Consider the following 6,000-nt stretch of genomic DNA (forward strand, 5'->3'; position numbering starts at 1 on the left):
TGAACTTTCATTCATAGATTATGATCTTCTTGTTCAACTCAGAGATATTTATACTTCATTTCAATTATCCAAGAGATTTTTATATATAAATTTTCCCTCAATTCATCGATGAATATTCATAATGAGTATCTTCATTTGATTCTTCTTTCATACTTACTCTTTTCTGTCGAGATTGTAAATATCTAACAAATTGTTAAAAACCTGGATGATCTAATATCCATATATTCCTCGAGAATCCTTTTCCTCTAATCGGGATGAAATTATATATTGAACTTTAAAATCATAGTAAGGGTATCAATTTGATATTGGTATTCTGATTCAATTCTATTTAAAGATCTGATAAAGTATGTGAACTAGGGCACCTATGAGTGTACCCTTTATTTGGAAAGGAATATTTGATAAGAGGCTATCGATTGTTCCGATGCCAAGACCACTCGATTTAGAGTTATAATTGTCTTTCTCGGCCCAAATTTAAAAACTCTTTATTTCAAAATCGTCATCCAGGTAGCCACAATTTCTTCAGTGGTTACGATGTTGAGAATTTTTTCAAACAAACTGAAATATGCCTAGTTTCATATGTTCTCATGAATGACCAGTTAATTGTCCTAACTAGTCAAAATTTTAATTAATATGATGAAAGCCTAGCTAATTGTCCTAGCTAGTTACTATGGGCCAAACCAATTGTGCTGACCATTTTCTTATCTGGTTGATAATATTGTTTAATATGGACTAGTTATTATTTTGCTAAGTTTCACTTCCAATCAAATTTTTGTTATTCCATAGTGCATTACATATGCAAAAAAAAAATCTAATTATTGATGAAATTTTCAAAGAATGATTTAATTGAGACCTAACTAGGTCGCCCACTCAAATAAGGATTCATATTTAGTTTTATGAAATATTTTGAAATATTCTATTCTTTCTTCTATATAAAGAATAACCAATTAAAATCATAAAGTGATTGAAGAACAATATACTTCCTTATTTGTTAATCATTGAGTAAAATTCCTTCCTTCAAAATAACATCATTTTATAACCTCAATGATTAACCTTTGGTTGAGAATGTTATTTCAAATTTCCTTAGTTATTCGAAAAGAAAAGTACTCTTTCAATGGGAAAATCATACAAGTATCATTCGTATGATGTTATTATTCAGCAACTGTTGCTTTCAATGGATATTCTCTATAATATCACAATATAAAATTCTAAGGACATGGAAGGATAATCCTTGTTATATTCTTCCTTCGAAGTTATAAATCTTCTGAGTGTTGCGATTCTTTTATTCAGAGCGTATTATTTGTTCAGATGTTAGATTTTGAAACCTTGTTAAGACGGTCTAAATTTCATCGATATCGTGAAAATCATTTTTCCAAGACTAATTGCCTTCCCAACAAAGAGAGGTATAGTTGAGAACCGATTGTGGTAATATGAGACTGAAAGCCCAGCGCTATGATGGTGCAATCGGAGCATCATGATGAGTAAGATGTTTTAAAAAGAAGAATACCATGTTTAGTTATTATCATAAGTATCTTTAATATGGTTATAGAAGAACGAAAATAGGGATACGACGTGATTAGTGAGGTACACTTCTATGAAACATTATCGGGAAAGGTGCTAATAAATTCGGGAAAAACCAAGAATGTATGAATTGGAAGAATAAGATTTTCAAGAATTGAAGGTAAGGTTAGTAGCAATCCCGTGCTAGAATTACTCGACGATAAAAATAGGATGTTGCGTGAAGTCTAATAATATGTCTGCGCAGCTTAAGGACCGTGACATAAGGCTTTCTAATAATAATCTAGAATAATTGCAATAAGGTTCAGACTGAAAGGGACAAGGAGTTTACTTATGAGAAAATTTTGGAATTTTTTTTTTACACTGAACACGAGATAGAGGATATAGTCAAAATGATAAAAGGCCATGATTGACAAATATATTATCATCAAGGAAAGGCCAATATGGTGGCCGACACTTTAAGTAGGAAAAGGTATATTGAGGATGACAAATCTCAGAATAATTGATGAGAAGGATCGCATGAAAAGAACACATTATTACTTAACAAAAAGACTTAAAGATGCCTAAAAACGTAAACGGATATTAGTCGTGACAGAATATGAAAGGGGATGCCATCAAGTAGGTAAGTAAGTATTCGACATAGTTGGAAAATGAAAACGGAAAGGTGAGGGTTAAAATTTTGGCGATTTCGACTTGTAGATGACCCAAATAGGAGTAAGAGTTAATTATAATAAATTTTGAAGGAGGATTATCAAGAACCTAGTTAGCCGTCGTGTTAATTGAGGATTTTGGGTGATAGATTAAATAAGACCGCTTACTTTATTATGCAAACGATAGATGTCCACTCTACAAAATTGATATGAACGCGGAAGAGATAATTGGGACAGAGAGACCCTGTGACGACTGCGCCACGCAAGTACCCAAGATTTAATTAACGGAACTATTTCCCAAGATATTTTGTAAAAAAGAACGGACAGAGGAATGACTTAGGGTTCTCAAATCGACAAGTAGAATGAGAGGACTATCATGATCATTGAAGATACGTCTAGCGGCTTATCTTTTATTTGGAAAGGTTTGGGGAAGCGCCTATTATTGACAGATAATTCTTGTAGATGTACTTACCATGCTAGCATATGAAAAATAGTCGCCGATACCCCTTACGAAGGGCAACGTGAAAGAATGAAGGATATCATTGTCAGAACTGATAGAAGGCAAAGAAGATCGTATACGCCCTATAAAGGCCACTAGTAGCAGGTACTAATAAACGTGAATACGTCTAAGGCGCTAACGAGAATAACAAGTATGGCCCAGAAGGTGTCGTAGTACTATAGATATTATACGGGGAATGATTAAAGAAGTCTGACCGATGACGGAAGCTGAACGTTGCACGATCCTAAAACGTGTCAATCAATTTCGTATGAAATGGTGCTTCCTTCAAGATGGCAACAGGACGATGATGTGCTTTACGTTACTACGGGAAGAAATGTTAAATCTGGCGCTAAGCGTGTAGCAGAAGATGAGCATGTAGAAATGCAACGAGAACTTCTTACATGACTTAATCGACAGAGAGGATGCGCCAAAATGGGAAAACATTAAGGAATGAAACTTTAGCACTAGTAGGAGCGATGTAGGGGGAAAAGAATAAGTTGAAGGATGATTCCAAACACTAGAAGATGCGCTAATCGTCCATGTTATCAATTTTTAAGGGAAATGAAGTGGCCAGTTGACGTTAATCGAATTACCGACAATAACGAGTTATCGTGCGTGCATTGGAACAACTACAAAGCTTGTACGGAAGAAAGAATCATTCTCTATTAGGTTGGGAAGAAATTGGAAAGTGGAGGGTACTGTACTGTAGCTGAGTCAACAAACCAAAGGAATTCCTAGAACTGATCAGAACCCGGCTAGTGGCAGCCCAGGATGAACAATAGAGATATACAGACCTGAACTATAAAGACAGAAAGTACAAAGTAGCGGACCAAGTATTGCTTAAAGTACCTCCCGAGGAGGGAGTGATGAGATTCGAAAGGGAAAGGAATGTTAAACCCAAGATTTATTGGACCAATTGAAGAATTAAAGGACTAAGAAAGTTGACTTATAAATTAGCACCATCGTCAAGCGGTCACCAAGTTTATAACGAGTACCACAAATCAAGGTTAGGAAATTTAACCGTCAAAACCAAGCATATGATTGAAAATTTGCTAATAAACTCGTAGCCAGACTTAGCGTATGTCGAGTAACGTGTAGAGGTCATAAGACTACAAGGACGATTACCCGGAAATATATTGGATGAATGAGTGGAAATTTTATGAAGAGATCAAATACTGCAAGGTCAACGTGAGAACTCGAGGTTGTCATGCGAGAAGCATATCCCTACCTGTTTCTGAACTGATTCCGGGACGGAATCCTTTTAAGGGGGGAAGACCGTAAGAACCCAAATTTTTGACATCGGTAAAAGACCTTTATGAATGGTAATATAATAACTTGAATTTTTGAGACCTTGTAAAACGTTTAATGAATAGTAACCCTGACGGACGGGAAAAAATTTTGAGCCCACACTATGTAGTGCATGAGAAAATGAGTTTCGGAGTTGATATTATGATTATACATACCAAATGAGTGTATGTAAACGCTATTAGTTTTTGAAGAAAATGGACTTTGAAAAACGACCATATTTACGACTCATCGAGGATTACGGGGATCACAATATAATTACAAGATTAAAACCCTACGGATTTATATTCAAGTATGATAATTAAAAATATAAGGAATAAATACGAAAGGAATTTCTTCGCGAACCATTTACGAGTATGTATTATGGAAAACGTTTAAGCAACCGAGCGAACGCGTAGATGATTAAATAAATGTAACGCACTAACTAAAATATGATAAGAAAGTAACCATGTTTACTTTATCAAATATTAAGCTAACCATAGGATGATCAAGCAAGCTATCCAAATAATGTGCTAAGGAAGCTAACACCAGTAGTTTCTAGGAAGCTACCTAAGATTTGTCCCCAAGATTTGCAACAAGAATAAACCTAGGATTCAACCTAGGAGAATAAAAATCAAGGGCAAGATCTTCCACCTCATTTTCTAGAAGCAACCTAGCAAAGCAACCAAGCTAAGCAACCAAGGGAAGCAAGTATAAATACCCCCCATCACATTGTTCCATTCGGCCTTCAAGAAGAAAAGGGGAGAATTCAATTTCAAAACTCAAAATCTATCCATGGTAAAATCATCCCATTAATTCTAAAGCCTCCTAGCAATTAAAATAAGGTAAGAAAATTATTTCATCTCTTTTTTTCAAGGTTTGATGGGTGAAATAAAATCAAGAAACTCACTAGTGAATAGTATGAATAGTAACCTCTCTTTGGTTTCTTGATTTCAATGGTGGTTTTAGGTTCCAAAAATTATACCAAGCACTTCCAAGCCTCAACCATCCTCAAGAACACATCTCAAGATTTCAAGAAAGGTAAAAATCTTCGGCCCAACTTTATTTAAGATTCATTTTTAAGATCCATTTAGTATGTGGTAGAAAACTTAGTTTAAGAAGTGGTATTATTGAGATCTTGGAGTTTAAGTTAAGTAGATTTAAGGTTGATTGTTGTTGCCTCGAGAACATGATATTCTTGAGAGGAGTTTGTGTGCTAATGATGAAATGATGATTATTGGTGGTTGTGTTAAGAGTTAGGGCGTAAACGAAACCCCGATCGTAAACGTAACTCCGTTAAAACCAACAAATCGTAACTTTAAGATTCTGCAGAAAGTCCCGAAGTTGTAAACTGTATTTTCTTGAAAACTAATCCTTGATTATGATATAAAATGTTATAAGGATCGTTTAGGTGCTTGAATCGCTTGATTCCAATTTACGGATTAAAAGTTATGGCCGTTTCACTAAAAGTGATTTACGCGACAAAAACTGCTATGAATAACAAACTTTGAAAATATAAAGTATCAACTTAAATTTGTTCATAAATCATGAAATTTTTCCAGAGAGTAACATATTGGGTTTCCTAACTTCCATAAAAATTTCAAGTAAAAATAATTATTTCTCAATTTTATAAAAATATCGGAGCCGAGACTGCGCGAGTAGAAATCGTAAGAATCCATAAGCGGAGCCAACGACGATAAAGAGAATGAACCTAAGATACTTAGAAAAATGAAGCGACCATGATGTGAATAAGGACTTAAAGGAATAATAAGGATAGTATAAGTTGAGAGGGTACATAATAAATAGCGCATGAGTGCGAGTCGCCGTAAATTAGAACGGGAACTAGCGAAATGAATTGTGTTTATGGTTATAGATTTCCGAGCGGAAACTAGAGCATCCTCCACCTCGAGATACCCGGGAAAGTTTCCGGACCCAACTCCATTTTTACTGTTGTGTTTTGAAAGGATTATTTTACTATCATTGCATAAATACCATACTTGCCATGATACGTAGTTGTTGAAATTTCACATAATGTAGCGATGTTGTACGATA

The sequence above is a fragment of the Apium graveolens genome, chromosome 3 (genome assembly GCF_009905375.1).
Source record: "Apium graveolens cultivar Ventura chromosome 3, ASM990537v1, whole genome shotgun sequence".
In the NCBI taxonomy this organism is placed as follows: Eukaryota; Viridiplantae; Streptophyta; class Magnoliopsida; order Apiales; family Apiaceae; genus Apium; species Apium graveolens.